The following is a 17081-nucleotide window of genomic DNA, read 5'->3' on the forward strand; positions in this document are numbered from 1 at the left end:
AATCACACCACTGCACCTCATCCTGGGAAACAGAGTGAGATTCTGTCTCTAAATAAATAAATAAATGATATTTAAAAATTAAAAAAAAATAGATCTTTCTTTATCTTTAGGTTCCTGTGAAGCTGCTGAGCGAGGTACAGTGTCTTTAAATATGTAGAAGCCAGCCAGGCCAGGTGTCTCACACCTGCAATCTCAGCAGTTTGGGAGGCCAAGGCAGGTGAATCAGCTGAAGTCAGGAGTTCCTGACCAGTGTGGCTAACATGGTGAAACCCTCTTTCTACTAAAAATACAAAAAATTAGCCAGGCATGGTGGCTAATGACAGTAATCCCAGCTACTCAGGGGGCTGAGTCAGTAGAATCCCTTGAACCCCGGAGGTGGAGGTTGTGGTGGGCTGAGATCGTGCCACTGCACTCCATCTTGGGCAACAAGAGTGAAACTTTATCTCAAAAAAAAAAAAAAAAAAAGATATGCAGAAGTTCTCTTGGGCATGACCTGAAATATGTCTGAGGCCTTAACAAAGGATTGTACAGCCCCTTTCTTGAGTTCATCTTTCTCAGAGACCAGATTTTACTGCCCTAGATTTGAAAGATTTTGCCTGGAGATACCACAGTGAGAAACAGTAGTCTTTTCTCACCCAGCAAACCCTGGTTCCTTGTTATTCTATCTCAATTCTCCTAAAATCCTGGAATAGCTTCTTCTTTAATTAGTCTCTCTCTGCTTATCTTTTCTCATAGGCATCTCAAAAAACCCAGTTGGCATTTTCTATTTTTCTACTTGGAAATCGCCCTAGTCAGATAGATCCCTCAGGTAATTAGGTATCCTTTCTGTTTTTGTTTTGGCCTGGCCTGGCTTTGCCTTGCCTTTTGGCCTTGCCTTTTGGCCTGGCCTTGCCTTTTAGCCTGGCCTTTTGGCCTGGCCTTGCCTGGTCTCTTAGACTGGCCCTATGGCCTGGCCTGGCCTTTTGGCCTGGCCTTTCTTTGCCTTGCCTTTGGGCTGGCCTGATCTGGTCTGGCCAGATCTTGCCTTTTGGCTTGGCCTTGTCTGGCCTTTCCTGGCCTTGCCTTTTGGCTTGACCTGGCATTACCTTGCCTTTTGGCCTGGCCTGGTCTGGTCTGGCCTGGTCTTACCTTTTGGCCTGGAGGGGCATTGTGGCCTGGCCTTTTGGCCTGGTCTTTTGGCCTGGGCTGGACTTTTGGCCTGGTCTTTTGGCCTGGCCTGGCCTTTCCTTTTCTTTTGGCCTGTCCTGGCCTTTTGTCATGGCCTGGCCTTTTGTCCTGGCCTCACCATTTGGCCTGGCCTTGCCTTTTGGCCTGGGCTGGAGTTTTGGCCTGGTCTTTTGGCCTGGCCTGACCTTTTGGCCTGGCCTCACCATTTGGCCTGGCCTTCCTTTTGGTCTTGCCTTTGATCCTGGCCTGGCCTTATGGCCATGGCTTTTGGCCTGGACTGGTCTTTTGGCCTGGCCTTGCCTGTCCTTGCCTTTTGGCCTGGCCTTTTGACCTGGCCTGTCATTTTGGCCGGGCCTTTTGTCGTGGTCTTGCCCTTTGGCCTGTCCTGTCCTTGCCTTTCAGCCTGGCCTGACCTTTTGGCCTGACCTGGCCTTTTGGTCAGGCCTTTTGTCCTGGCCTGGCCTTGCCATGCTTTTTGGCCAGGGTCTTTTGGCCTGGCCTGACCTTTTGGCATGGCCTTTTGGCCTGGCCTTGCCTTCTGGCCATGCCTTTTGGCCTTCCCTTGCCTTTTGCCTGGCCTGGTCTTTTGGCCTCACCTTGCCTTGGCCTGGTCTTTTGGCTTGGCCTGGCCGGGCCTTTTGTCCTGGCCTTTTGTCCTGGTCTGGCCTGGCCTTTTCTTTTGGCCTGACCTGACCTTTTGGTCTGGACTTTTGTCCTGGCCTGGCCTTTTGTCCTGGTCTGGCCTGGCCTTGCCTTTTGCCCTGACCTGATCTTTTGGTCTGGCCTTTTGGCCTGCCCTTGCCTTTTGGCCTGGCCTTTTGGCCTTCCCTTGCCTTTTGGCCTGGCCTGGCCTTCTTGCCTTGCCTTTTTGCCTATCCTGGCCTTTTGGCATGGCCTGGTTTTTTTTCCTGGCCTTTTTGCCTGGCCTGGCCTTTTGTCCTGGCATTTTGTCCTGGCCTTGCCTTTTGGCCTGGTCTGGCTTGGCCTTGCCTTTTGGCATGGCCTTTTGGCCTTGCCTGACCTTTTGGCTTCGCCTTTTAACCTGGCCTTGCTTTTTGGCCTGGCCTGGCCTTTTGTTCTGGCCTGGCCTTTTGGCCTGGCCTGGCCTCACCTTGCATTTGGCCTGGCCATTTAGCCTGGCCAGACATTTTGGCCTGGCCTTTTAGCCTTGCCTGGCCTCTTGGCATGGAATGGCCTTGCCTTTTCGCCTGGCCCAGTCTTGCCCTTTTGCCTGGCTTTGACTTTTGGCCCGGCCTCTTGGCCTTGCCTTTTGGGCTGGCCTGGCCTTTTGGCATGGCCTAGACTTTGGCCTGGCCTTTTGGTCTGTCCTGGTCTTGTCTTTTAGCCTTGCCCTGCCTTTTGGCCTGGCCTGGCCTCTTGGCCTTGCCTTTTGTGTTGGTCTGGCCTTTTGGCATGGCCTCGCCTTTTGGCCTGGACTTGCCTTTTGGCCTGGACTTTTGGTCTGTCCTGGCCTTGTCTTTTGGCCTAGCCTTGCCTTTTGGCCTGGTCTTGCTTTTTGGAAGCTCCATGAGCAGAAGCCCGGCTGCTTCCTGGTGCACCAGTGGTTTTCGCGGTGTTTTGTGGAAACTTTGGGCCCTCCAGGGCCACCTTGGGGACATGGACAAGGCTGAGCGGGGGTGGGGGGGGAGGGTCCCCTCTCACCCAGCCCTGCCCTTGGCTCACTCAGGAGTCAGGCCAGTCCCAGTTTCCTGTGTTTCATGTATTTGACTTTCCACGTAAACTCTTGAGGAAAGCATTCATTGCTACAAGCTATCTCTGGAACGTCCCTACACACAGCCCAGGCAGAAAATAGAGGCACTGGCACCAGGAGCTTACTATTGGGCAGGTGAGGCTGCTGCAGGGGAGCCTAGCCCTGCTCAGGTCCCCACATCTCCTGTCACAGCTGGCACGGCTGCCCTGTCAGATGCTGCTGCAAGCGGCCACCAGTAGGCTGTGGGCATGTAGCTGCAGGTCAGGTGGCGATCATGGATAAGGCACACACCCTGATCAGCTCCATCATGGGCATGCACAGTGTGGAGGTCAGTGGCTTCCAGATAAGTGGGCCTACCCTCCCCAGGCCAGGGTTGCCATGGGGCAAAAGGATATGGATGGTTCCTCTAGACACCTGAAACAGGGATTCCTCTGGAGGTGGAGCTTCCTGGAGGGTACACTGAGTCAGAGCAGTGACCTCATTGGAGGCTGACCATGGCTTTCCTGCGCAGCCCAGAACTCTAGGAACCCCGGTCTAGCAGAGTGGCTCATTTACCTACACCTCACTAGCCCCCATGCTCCTGAGTCCCTCCAGCCCTGGATACCAGCAGCCAGTTCTGTAAGCCAGGGAGATGGCATGAGCAAGGCAGGAGTCCCTCAGGGTTGGATCTTGTCATTACTGATGTTGCCTAAAGGGGTTTGAACCGAGGAATCCTCAAGATCAGCGTAGGCCCCTCCTGCTGACCTATCATGCGCCATGCATGGCATCGTGTCTCTGGTCTTCACACTGACTCTGCCAGGGGGGTGGTACTCCTGGTTTACATTGAGAACTTGGAGATTTGGAGATGGTTAAGCCATGTCTTAAGGTCATGCCACTCATGAGGGTGGAGTTGGGGTACACCCAATTGTTTCTGACCACGAGAGCCCCATGGCATCTCACTGTCTCTACTGACCTGTGCAGAGGTTGAATTGAGGCCAGGATGTGGTGGTGAACCCAAACCATCACTCTGTTGACTCAAGTCTTTTCTCAACCCACTGGAAAGTGGCAGGGAGAGTCAGGACTTGAGGTATTCAGCCTCTTGCTTTCCTCTAACCCGCAGTGGACACTGGAGCAGAACTTCCCTTCCTTCCCCTCTCTCTCAGCTCCCACCAGCCTACAAACCATGTCAACCCATACCTTTTGTCTAAACCCAGCCCCCACTTTTCCCCTTGCTGGCTTCCTGTGTGCCTGGGGTCAGCATCTTCTAGGCATGTCTAAGAAGTCAGCAGTGCAGCCCTCAGCTGCTCATCCAAAGCCTGGTTTGTGTTCTCTCCATAGCTCAGCCAGACCCATTCCCAGCTGCTGCAGTACATGGAGTGAAACAGGTGAGATGCAACCCTCTGAGGTAGAGGGACAGAACCCTCATTGATAGATGCATAAACTAGTGCTCAGAGCAAGGGTCGCTTACAGCTCACAAGCCCAGCATGGGAGCCTGAGATCTTACGGTTCCAGCTCCCATGCTGCTGTGCATGATTCTGTTGCATCCCCTTCATTTATCATGGGGCAGCCCCTTGGAAGGCATCTGTGGAAACAGAAGCTGCAGAAAGCCTGTGGGAGCTTTTCCTGGCAGGAGCTGGTCTTGTGCTGTTGCTCTGAGCCTCCAGCCCTGCTTTGCCTCAGGCTCACCATGTGGTCTGGGCAGCTCCTGTGTGTTCCTATGCCCTGCATATGTTGGCCTGGCTGCTGTGTCCTGGCCTCCTGGAGGGAAAGTGAAAAGCATGAACTTACAGGGCTTTTGGTTCTAGGTGCAGGTGATACAGACAGGAGACAGGGAAATACTGGATAGGAAAGGGTGGTTCCCAGGCAAAGGCCCCACCCTTAACCCTGAAGACCCATGGCCCTAAATGAGGACAGGTGTATCTGGTTTTGTGCCCCAAAAGTTGCCTTTTGGCCCACCATTCCCTGCATCTTGCCCCCATATAAACTCAAGACCTTAGTAGGCACACACACAAGTGGCTGAATGTCAAGACCAGCAGACCAGCAATGACAGAACAATGCAGCAGAAAAAGGGAGAAGAGGGGGGACATCTGACACTAAGGGGAGTTTGGCTGGGGGCAGTAGGAGGCAGCCCAACTCCAGGGGAAGACCACCTTCCTACTCCAACCCCTCTTCCGACTCCTCAACCATCTCACTGGGAGCCACCTCCACCACTCAGCAAAATCTTGCACTTATCCTTTGAGCCCACGTGTGATCCAATTTTGGGGGGAAACTGGGCAAGTGTGCAGAATTCAGAAAGCTGTCACACTGACCCTCTGCCCTTAAAATAAGGCAGAGGGTCAATTGAGCTAATTAACAACACAATTAACAACACAAGCAGCCTGCAGACAGAACACTGAAAGAGCTTCGTAACACATGCCCACTTGGGCTTCAGGAGTCGAGGACACCCACCTCTAGGCCCTGCCATGGGCCAAAGCCCAAAAGCACTTGCCCCAGCCTCTGCACCTGCCCATCTGCATGCTCCCCGTAGGGGTTTGAGCAGTGGGGGTGAGCCAGTAGGTAAGCCACCCCATTACACATTCTGTGAGGGGAGGTGGGGAACTCCCATTTCACAGGCATGTGAGTCAGGTGTGGGAGGCTCCTAAACCGCCTGCTCTCTCAGTGGATCCTTTGCAAACAGCAAAACAAAACCGTTCAAATATGGATGCTATTCTTACTTGATGTGCACAGTGTGAAGGGAAAGAAGATAGTGAAGGGGGGCCAGAGGACCACCATCCTGACCTGTTTGGATTCTCTTTTTTATGGAATATTAAGCAAAAACCCAATACACAGAGCCTCTCACAGACAGGTAAGAGAGTTGCTGTCAGAGGGACCAGAGCTGATTTGAGCCACTTCTGAGCTTAATCCTGGGACTGAAAGCTGAGGGCTCATAGCGAAGCTCCCAAGGCCCTTCTTGTGTTTGCTCTTAGGGATGGAGCTGAAGAATCAACGCCTCTCTCTTCCAGAGCCAGATAGACATCAACCTGTTCACCTTTCCACATCCGATTTCCTTGTTATCACCACCTGGTGATAACATTTTTTTTTAAAGAGTACACCTGTTTATTAAAATGAAAAACAGAAATGTACATTTTTGTTCTTTGTTTGCTTTAAGAAATTTGATCAAGTTGCAAGGAAATGCCGGGGCATGGCTTTGCACCTCCTCGGGCAGGGTGGCAGGCAGTGAAGATGGCTGTGTGGCACGTGGCTCCTCCAGGGGGTGGTCTGGCCCCCAGGCATCACTAATCAAAGCCACTGCCAGGCAGGATTCAGTACATGGCAATGTCCCCAGTGCTTCTTCCTAGGGGGCCCCGACACTTTTCCCAAGGACCCACCTACCCGGTGCCAGTGAGCCAGGGGCTGGTCTCCCCCCGAGGACTTCAGGACACCGGGTAGGCTCTAGGGCATTTGGCCCTGGCAGGCAGGCTATGAGCTACGGAACAGATTGAGGCTGGAGGCCAGTGTCACTACTGCCCAGATTTCTTCTCCTTCTGGAAGCTGAAGCTTGTACATTTGTTCAGTTTTCTTTGTTTTTGAGGAAATTAGTCAGCCCGGGCAGTGCCTGCTTGCGATTTCAGGATGTAGTTAACCTTGAGCACAATTTCATTGATGGTAGCAGCATCCGATTCAAAGTAGAGGTGTTTATAGTCGTGATTGCTTAGATACGTGAGTTTAAATTATTGCGTGACTGGGGCTTTTTTCTTCAGGAAGGTCACAGGCACAGAGCAGGTCAGAACCGATTAAGATGGGTTTCTGCTTAATCCAAAACTTAGTGCTGGCCTTCTGATTCGTAACAGGGTCTATCTCTACTTTGTCTCCAGAGATACCTAGCTATATGTCGGTTGTGAATCACAGTCTGTGGACTATTCTGACTTTGAATGACTTGTAATGGTGGCTGCTAAACATATCCTGTTCTGTGGCTATGTCAATTTGCAAATCCTCCTCAAAAACCCCATCTGCCCTTGAACTGTTCTCGCAGACCAGGCAGAACTCCCATGTGCTCTGGCTCTCCAAAGTGCTGTCCAGGTCAATGGCGACATTGGGCTTGCTCTGCTTCTCCAGGCAGTACTGAGGGCCTGAAATTTTCTGGGATCCTTTTCTTCGCTTCACTGAATTTAGTAAGATTTCCTTCATGGTGACCTTTGTGTCACCTGGCCAAAGCTGTGGCAACAGAGGCCAATAATTCCACCTTCTTCTCCATGTCCTCCTCAGATCTGATGTTCAAGTGGCTCGGGGAGAGTGAGAAGCTGGTCAAGAACCTGTTTGAGCTGACCAGGCAGCACAAGCCCTCCATCATCTTCATCGATGAGGTGGATTCCCTCTGTGGATCCTGAAATGAAAATGAGAGCAAGGCTGCCTGGAGGATCAAAATGGAGTTCTTGGTCAAGATGCAGGGGGTAGGAAATAACAACGATGGAACTCTGGTTCTTGGAGCCACGAACATCCCATGGGTGTTGGATTCAGCCATCAGGAAGAGGTTTGAGAAGCGAATTTACATTCCCCTGCCAGAGGAAACTGCCCAGGCACAGATGTTCTGGTTGCATCTGGGGGGCACCCCCCACAACCTCACGGATGCAAACATCCACGAGCTGGTCCAGAAGACCGAAGGCTACTTGGGCGAGGACATCCGCATCATCGTGTGGGACTCCCTCATGCAGCCCGTGAGGAAGGCGCAGTCAGCCACACGCTTCAAAAAGGTCTGTGGCCCCTCCCGCACCAATCCCAGCATGATGATCGATGACCTCCTGGCCCCATGCTTACCAGGGGACCCAGGGTACATGGAGATGACTTGGATGGATGTCCCTGGGGACAAACTCTTAGAGCCTGTAGTTTTCATGTCAGACATGCCGTGGTCTCTGGCTACCACCTGGCCCACGGTGAATGCAGACGACCTCCTGAAAGTGAAGAAATTCTCAGAGGACTTTGGCCAGGAGAGTTAAAAAGCTGCCTCACTTGGGCGATGGTGAAGGTGGGAGGTTGATTAGGGCAAATCCAGGCACTCCCCATGTCAGCAGCCAGACAGGGCTCCAGGGCTTGTCCCAAAGTCACTAGAGTTCCCTCTACTGTCTGGCCGCCCACCAGGGAGCTGGAAAGAAGGGCTTTGCAGCTGCAGAGACACTCTGCCACCCTGAGGCACATGGTGGACACTGGCTCTTCCTACTTCCTCCTCTCCTGGATGCTCACCAGCTCCTTCTACCTCCTTTTTTTCCTCCCATCTTTTGTTCCCCTAAATTAATGCTGCTTGGATTTTTGTCTTATTTATAAATAAAGATAAATTCATCTGGAAAAAAAAATAGATGATGGATGGAAGAAAAAGCAAATTCCTGTCCTCAAGCCATGTGAGGATCTAAAACAGAGTGTAATTACTTAACCCTTAATGCAGCGTGTTTGTAAGACAAAAGTCACCTTCCTCTAGGGTGAAGGCCACAGGAATCAGTGAGACAGCCACCTTTCCTGGTGCCCCATAGCACAGATGATGACCCGAGATCCTCACTGCCTCCCTCCCTCTTCAAACACAGCCTCCCTCGGGCTTTTGGACAGAAGCGGGATGTTGATTTGTTCTGTGTGACCCCTCTCTCATATTCCAACTTGGGCCTTGGGTCTGGCTGCAGCCTCAGACTCTTTTTGACTGCAGGCCTGCATACCTGGCACTACCCCAGGGGGAGCATGGCCACTGGCACCTGAACCCTAACCTCATGACTCGACTCAGCCACAGTGGCAGCCTCCGGGGATGGGGTACAGCCTGTGTTCCAGGTGGTATGCTAGGCACAGTGGCTCTGAGCTAGGATATTCTATGGTCCCTGGCAAGGAGAGGAAACCGAGGCCCAGGGAGGTGACTTCAGGAGGATGGCATGCACAGGCTTCCCATGAGTGAGCCAACAGCAAGTGGTGGAGCCAGCCTTCAAACCTGGCTGCGCTGATCCGAGGCCTTGCGTTCCTCCCATCCTGCCTGCATTTATCCTTGAAGTCAGCTTTCCTCCTGAATTACCCATATGGGTAATTGTCACTGCCATCATCCCTCTCAGACAGGCTGGATCCATGTCATCTTTGATGCCTTTCGGCCCTTGTGTCCCACACCCCGTAACAGCCGCCAGGTAGTCCTGCATTCCCACACTTCTCCCACCGCTGGGATGTGGCCACAGGTGCTCCTTCCCTTGCACTCCCTCTGCCCCCCTTGCTTTCCTTCTCCCCACCTCTTCCCATGGGCCTTATCACCCACCATTGGGAGAATCTTTGTCAAAGGCCATCAGTCATTTTAGAAACCTATAAAGGCTGCAAACTTTTCATGTCTGCATCCCAAGCTAATAAGATCTGTCACCAAACCACATGCATTGGTACCATTAACTGAACAGCACTGCCCCTGTCCATGAGCAGGCCCCAGGATTCACTTCCTCTATGCCTTTGCTCACAGGAGTTCCTTTCTTAAACTCTTAATTATTCAAGGCCCAGTTTAGATGCTGTCACATGGAAGGGAAGCTGAGGAGGCATACATTTTCATGAACAACCTTAGAGAAACTTGAAAGCCACAGAGACGTGTTTGAGAAGAGCATCTCCCCAACCTAGGAGGGCATTGTGTTGTGGGCAGGGGCAGTAGAGAGAAGTGGTATTAGAGAGGGATGACAAGTTGGCAGCAAGGGGCTCAGGATGCCTTGGAAGGTGGGAGTGGATCACACTTCCTGGGTGGTGGAGGTGGAAATCTTTTTAAAAATTTAGATGACAGCTCACTCTGTTTGCACACATGACTACAGCTGGGCTTGGTTTTGTAGGCACAGCAGCACTGTGAGAAGAGCACAGTCAACAGAGAGATGCTTGCTTCACTCTCCTGTGGGCCTGAACAGGATCCAGCTGCACCCCACCCCCCTGCCCCTCACATGCATTCCCCCTCTGGCCTTGGGGAACTCCAGAGTCCCCTTCATCCCCACCCTTCTTGGTGCAGCAGGCCTTGCTGGGGTGGTGGGCTGTGGGCTGCAGGCGTCTCAGGCCTACAGAGCCTCTGGTTCAGTCGGCTTCCCCCTCATGGCTGCTCCTCATTTCTCTCCACTGCTCTCTCTCATCCCACCCAGCTATTTGACTTCACAAAACAGTACAGAGCGGTGCTCTCACCCAGGGAGCTCAGCATGAAAGGATTCTTTCCTTCTGCACCTTCCTGGGTTAGGAGGAAGCAGTGCAGTGGGCACTGGCTGTGACTTGGACAAGCAGTGAAGGTAGACGGGAGGGGACAGAGGGGCAAGGATGGGGATCCTCTCAGGCAAGGATCCCAGAGAAGCTTGTGTTAGGGGGTAGGTGGGCTTTGGTTTGGGTCATGGTTTCATCATCCATAAGCCATGTGACTTGGACCAGTTTCTTTCTCTCTCAACCTCAGTTTCCTCATGTGAAAAGGGAGCAGATAGTACAGCCCACTTAGCGAGATGGCTGCCCTGGAGATTAAATGGGATTTAATTTAAAGAAAAAGTGCTAGTGTTTCTGCGTCAGACATGGACCCACCTGGGGACCCCCTTTGCTGCCACAGTACAAGTGTCTGTTGGACCTGCACTCACCTTCTCCCCACACATCTCTTTTTCCAGGCAGCCTCAGTCAGAGGCTCTTGCTCCTGAATCCAGCTGTGCACTTTACCTGGGTGGTGTAGGCACCACCTGGGGGGCACCATGCAGCCAGTAAGGACACCTACCCCAGCCTCTTGTGCTGCAGGCGTTGGGATGAGACAGAGCCTGGGGAAAGATGCACCATCAGTCCTGTTCTTTCCTGGGACTGCGAGCCAGAAAGGGTCAGCCCGAGCGGGCCCATTGATGTCCACTTGGTGGCACTGCTGTCCTGTCTTACTGCTGTGCCTTTTAGGCATGAGATCGCACTTCTCCCAGAGAAAGCTGTTCTGTGGTTTCAAACTCTCATTGAGGTGCCTCAGTGCCACTCCCTTCCATAGAACTAGCAAACTTCTCTCTCCTATACACTTAACTTTTAATATCTTTTTTTATGAAATTATTCTCTTTTCATTGCAGAAAGCACAGATAGGCAAAAACAGGAAAAAAATCATAATTCCACTTCAAAATGGTTCATTTTGGTATACATCATAATGGTCTTCCTATGCATAATTTTTATATATGTAGATACATACATTTAAAACAAAACAAAATGGTGTTTCCTCCACATGCTGTTGTTGTAACTTGTTTTTTTCATTCAGCAGCAAATTGTCATAAACGTGCTTCATTTTCAACAAGGATGCATGTATTCTGCTGCAGTCCAGCTGCGCTGTGTTCCAGTTGTATGGAGGTATTGCTTTTTATGTAGTTACCACTCTTCCATTAGATCTTCAGGCTATGTCCAGTTTTTCCTCTGTTTTAAACAACATGGTGATAAATATAACCACATCTTAGTGCAGCAGTGATTCCATCTGTTGTATTGGACCATCTTCACATTGCTGTAAAGAAATGCCTGGCACTGGGTAATTTATAAACAAAAGAGGTTTAATTGGCTCACAGTTCTGCAGGCTGTACAGGAAGCATGGCAGTATCTGCTTGGCCTCTGAGGAAGCTTCAGGAAACTTGCAATTATGGTGGAAGGTGAAGGGGGAGTAGGCACATCTTACAACCACTCTGGAGCAAGAGAGCAGGGTGGGCAGGATGGGGGTGGTGTCTCATACTTGTAAACAGCAGATCTCACAAGAACTCACTATCATGAGGACAGGACCAAAAGGATGGTTTGGGTCATTCATGAGAAACTGCTCCTATGTTCCAATCACCTCCCGCCAGGCCCTACCTCCAACACTGGGGATCACAGTGCAGCATGAGATTTGGTGGAAACACAGATTCAAACCATATCACCATCCTAGCAAAGGGCCTGTGGGATGAAAGGCTGCTGGAAGTCTTGGATTAGCTGCCTGAGTGTTTTATTTTTATATTTTTGTGTGTATAGATTCATAGTTGCATTCATCCCGCACGTTAACATTGTTTATAGTCCATGTTGCTTCTGACACTCAGGTTGTTTCAAAGCTGGTGTGACAGCCACTTCCTGCTAGCTCAGGTCCTCACTGTGGCCCAGTCAGTCTCGGCTCCAGCACAATAGAATGTCCTGGGCTCACCATGGGCATCCTTGTCCCCACACTGGACTCATTTCTCCAAGCTGCCCTGATTTCTTTCTTTCTTTCTTTCTTTCTTTTTTTTTTTTTGAGACAGTTTAGCTCTTGTCGTTGAAGCTGGTCTACACTGAACTCATTTCTTCAAGCTGCCCTGATTTCTTTCTTTCTTTCTCTTTTATTCTTCCTTCCTTTCTTTCTTTCTTTCTTTCTTTTATTTTTGAGACAGAGTTTCACTATTGTTGCCCAAGCTGGACTGCAATGGTGCAATCTTGGCTCACTGCAACCTCCACCTTCTGGGTTCAAGCAATTCTTCTGCCTCAGCCTCCCAAGTAGCTGGGACTACAGGCATGCACCACAATGCCTGGCTAATTTTTTGTATTTAGTAGAGACGGAGTTTCACCATGTTGGTCAGGCTGGTCTCGAAGTCCTGATCTCAGGTGATCCACCCACCTTGGTCTCCCAAAATGCCGGGATTATAGGCATGAGCCACCATGCCAGACCATCCTGGTTTCTTTTTAATGGAGAATGATATTTAGAAATCAAGATGTGGGTGCTAGGGTGTTTGTGGTGCTCCTGGTTCATTTCAGTAGACAGATCTAAGAAATGTGTTTTCAGAATGAGTCCATATTGGTATTTTTAAATAAAAATCAAAGAATTCATTTATTTAACCTTATATTGTATATCTCTTTTTCTCTTAAGCTAAACATTTGGGTTTTTTTTTTTTATATTAACATAATTCTTACCTACTCTATCCTGCAATATACATAAAAGTTTTGAAATCACAATACCAATATGACTTATAACAATAAATCTGATTGAAGTTGCATTTCTTTTTTGCTCTTAGAGTGTAATCCACTAAGGATGTATGGTCACTAGGCTATAAAGTCACCTGAAACCAGGCTTTTTTTGGTGTGATTTGTTGTCAGTTTGAGAGATAGCTAGGCTGTTTTTGTTTCATTTTGTTTTCAGTTTTAGAATTTGCTTCTTTTCTTTTTTGATTTAATTATAGTTTAAAAATATGCAATTACTTCCGTGGTTCAAAAGTCAAAGCTATATAAAAAATCTATTCAGGAAAGTCTCACTCTGACCCTCCTCTTCAACCTGTTCCCATCTCCATAGAGAATCATCAGTTTTACTAGCTACTGGCCTATCATTCCAGTATTTCTCGTTTTCCCCAAGAAAGCATGTATATGTCTTGATTTTTCCTTTCCAGTTTTATTTATGTCGGGGCATCCAATCTTTTCAGCTTTCCTGGGCCACACTGGAAGAAGAATTGTTTGAGGCTCACATAAAATACACTAACACTAAAGATAGCTGATGAGATTTTTAAAACTCACACACACACAAAATTTCATATATTTTAAGAAAGTTTATGTCCTGCGCTGTATGAAGCCCATGGCCATGGGTTGGACAAGTTTGATTGACATGGAAACCATCTTAGTCAGTTGCCCAGGCCATCGCTCCTCTAGTGGGCTGTGTGGTTCTCTGACAGGCAGATGTAGCACAGCTCATTCAACCAGTACCCTCTGGATAGGAAGGCACATGATTATAGGGAAACACCCGGAGCATATGCTGTTTGGTATTTGTGGCCTGTGTCTTCTCAGTAGACTCCTAAATATGGGGTTCCTGGGTTTAAACATGTAAATATGTTTAATTTGTTAACTGCAATCTGCCCTCCATAAGAACTGTACTGTTCTGTATCCCACCGGCAATGTCCAGGAATGCCTGTTTCTCCAGAGTGGTTACTTTTGGATTTTTGTCAATCTATCAGGTGATGGGCTGGAGATTCTTATTTGTGGCTGGGGCTGGGGACTGGCCATGTGTTTTTTTTTAATTTCCACTGATGAATTTGCTGCATGGCCAGGGTTGAGAATGACTGTGCGAATTTGCTGGATTTCCTTTGCTGTTGCTGCATGTAGTTTAAATGAGACTGCCAATACCACATATCGTTCACCATTTTTTTTTTCTGTTAACTTGCTATCAGCCTTTTCTTTGACCTCTTCTTTCTGTTCACATGTACTTGCTGTATCTTAGCCCAGACTTCCCATTTCCTTTCCACCAGGCCTTTGGGAGGTCACAGGGTCTTGATGCTGTGGTCTTGGTCTCCAGGTGTCTGACTTCCAGCAGCAACTGCTAGCCTGTGCTGGGGTGGAGGCTGAACACTGTAGTGGAGTTTTCCTGTGGAGAGGAGCCATGCCCAGGGTGAGACGGGCCAGTGTTCAGGTTCTGGCCCCTGTTGTCTGCATGTAATCTCATACTGTGACCAGGCACAGGGGTGGAGGAGACCCCGGGATGGGAGCCTCACCTTTCGTGTGCTCACCCACGCTCTCCTGCTCTGCTCCCTGCTGCCTGCTGCCCAGTATGACAGCGGTGATGGCCAGTGGGTGAGCACTGTCAATTGCTGCTCCTATGCTGGAAGATGGAGAAATGCCCTCCCTGCACTGTGCCTTGCAGCACACCTGCATCTTCAGGTTTCAGCTCCTCCCAGGGTCTCACTGGGTTACGTGATCTCCCCAGAAAGCATCCTGCCCCTTGTCATCTGCAGAAGGATTTCCAATCAGCCCCTGGAATTCATGTTCCAGCAGAGAGCTGCCTCAGATGGTCAGTCCCAGCCAGCTCACCCTGCCACAGCTTGGGCTCAGGCAGGAAAGGGTTTTCCAGGGCAGCGGCACTCTGGCACACCTTGAGTATTTTCAGGTGTTTGAGAATTTGCACTGGGACACCCACTAGAGAGCCGCACAGGATGAGCAGCATCAATCTAGATGATTATGGAGGAAAGTGTGAGCTTCCCCGTCCCTCAACCCTTAGGCTGCTAAATTTTCTTAAAACCTCCAGGCATCGCCTGAGGATGCCATGCATGAGAAAGCTGCTCATTCACTTTGGCTCTCTTGCTCTTTGGTTATATTCTCTCCTGCCATAGGCAGGGATGTGGGGACTGGGGGGCATCTCCTGTGGCATGCCTGGGGCATGCAGTGCCTCTCATTGTGGTGCCCATCAGGACCCCAGAGTGAAGAAGGGAGGACTCAGTGCCAGGGCAATAGGAAGGTCCCCCGGGACGCTAGTGCTGTGACGTGTGTCAGAAAGGCACAGTCAGTAGCAGCACCTGGGTGTGTTTGGTGGGATGTGGCACCTTCCACCCTGTGGTTCCCGCCCAGGGGAGCCAAGTCCTCCCCCACTGGCTGGAGTCATGCCTTGGGTCTCTCTCCTTAGTTTTAAACCTCAAGACGCCATTTGTGGGTGGCTGAAGGGTGCTCCATGGGGGCTCCCTCTCTTCCTTCTTTAGATAGGCAAGATATGTGACCTCCTCTGTAACTTGTGTGGTGTGGTTCTTGGAGGGTTACTCTATTTCTTCCCATCCCACAAGTACCTGTGCCAGGTCCACGCCCACTGGGAGAACGGCAGCCTGGTGGGCCGCCTGGCCACCAGCAAGAAGATGAGTGGCCCATCAGCTGGCCCTCTGACTCACAAGGACAGTGCCATCGAGTTTTCCTGGGAGCTCTTGTGCTCATCGAGTCAGGACAGGCTTCTAGCTTCTCATCCCTACCGCTCCCAGTCCCTGACTACAGAGGATTTCCCCAAAGCCCCAGGTTGCAAGGCTCTCCTGTATACTGGCCAGGAAACACAAAGCCACCAGCAGATCTGAGACCCAGCTCCCTGAACCCATCTCTGGGAAACGTCCTCTGTCTCCACATATTCCAGGAACCCAAGAGCACACACCAGGTGGAACAAGTGCCACTCTCATGTTCCAGGTGCATTCAGATGCAGGTGTAACTCTGAGGCTTGGGCCTGAGACCTTGGTGGGGAGGCAGCTGGAAATGTTATGAGTGACATCTAAGCTTTGGCTCAGCACCTCTGGGGCTTGGTGTCTCTCACGAGGCTGTGGCCAGGAGAGAGACTGGGTGATGGGGGCCCTGCTCCTCTCTGTGGCTGGAGGAAAGATGAGTGAAGGCATCAACTTCTCTGACAACCTAGGCTGGTAATTAGTGCTCACCTTCTGGGCTGTGTTATGCAGCTGGCCATTCTTCTAGCAGCTGGGCCCCTACCTGCTATCAGCTGCCACCAAAGCCCAAAGCCAGGCTGTGACTGCTCAGACCAACCAGTTGGAGTGAGGGACTCAGCAGCTCTGGGTTAGGCCCTGGGAGAAGGGGTGGAAAAATCAGGCCAGCCATCACTGTAGCAAGACACAAATCCATTGGCCTAGATGGGATCTATCAGCTGAACCAGCCCTCTCTGAGTGGTAGGTGCAGAGTTGGGAAGGGCAGAGCTGCAAGCACAGCCAAGGAAGTGGCAGAACAGAGGAGCTGGTGATGTGTGGGTGATGATCCCTGGCTCCTGTGGCTCCTGTCTCCCCCCAGGTGTGTGGGGATGGCAAACATACACTTCCCCAACATAGGTCTCAAAGGCTATATAAAATGGCCTACTTGGATCACACCCTTGTGAGTGTCCTGTGTTGCAGAGGGTAGGAGAAGAGTGGGCGGTGGGTAGGAGTGGTGTCACTCTTAGCACTGACACAGCTGGGCCTTCCTGCTGGGCATCTCCTGTCCCCTCCGGAGGTTCAGATGCCCCTTCACCACCTCTTGATCTTCTCTGCAATGTCATCTGGACCCCTACTGTTTTCATTGGCCAACAAAGCTTGCTGGTCTGGCTCCAAGGCCTGGCAGGGTCTTTTCCCATGGAGAGCTGCAGGCAGGCAACAGTCCTCAAGGGTCATCCCCTTCACCCCCAGCCCAGAGCCCCAGGCCAGGCGTCCCCAGGGAAGAATCTGGTGGAGAAGCTCTGCAAGAAGACCATCAACCAGTCCACAGCAAGCCTGGCTGCCTCCAGCTGGCTGGACAGATGGGGGCTGGAGAAGGGGAGAAGGGGAAACAGGGGCTGCCTGCCCTGCCTCCCACCTGAGGCTGACGAAGGGGAGGGAGATGCCATGGAAATGTGCTGTTGGGAAGGCAGCTGTAACTCAGAGCTCTAACCTCCTGTCCCATGAGGGCAGGGCCATTGGGCTCCAAAGGGATTCTGTCAGTATAGTGCTCCTGGACCAGTAATACACCCAGCCCTGTCCTGGCCAAGCTGCCGGCCTGGGTTTGAGCCTTCATGGAGGTCACAGCCACCTTTGGTTCTGCC

The 17081-nt window shown here is 50.9% G+C and overlaps 2 pseudogenes across 1 annotated transcript; one reads left to right on the forward strand and one right to left on the reverse strand.

Annotated features, from left to right (window-relative positions):
- Window positions 1-6357: 6357 nt before the first annotated feature.
- On the reverse strand, window positions 6358-7036 carry LOC116545600 (annotated as a pseudogene).
- A 38-nt stretch (window positions 7037-7074) lies between these two features.
- Window positions 7075-8156, forward strand: LOC116545601 (annotated as a pseudogene). The gene has a single exon (XR_004266371.1). The product of XR_004266371.1 is annotated as a vacuolar protein sorting-associated protein 4A pseudogene (transcript).
- The last annotated feature ends 8925 nt before the right edge of the window (window positions 8157-17081 follow it).

The sequence above is a fragment of the Sapajus apella genome, unplaced genomic scaffold (genome assembly GCF_009761245.1).
Source record: "Sapajus apella isolate SASKATOON/1434 unplaced genomic scaffold, GSC_monkey_1.0 scaffold298, whole genome shotgun sequence".
Taxonomy (NCBI): Eukaryota; Metazoa; Chordata; class Mammalia; order Primates; family Cebidae; genus Sapajus; species Sapajus apella.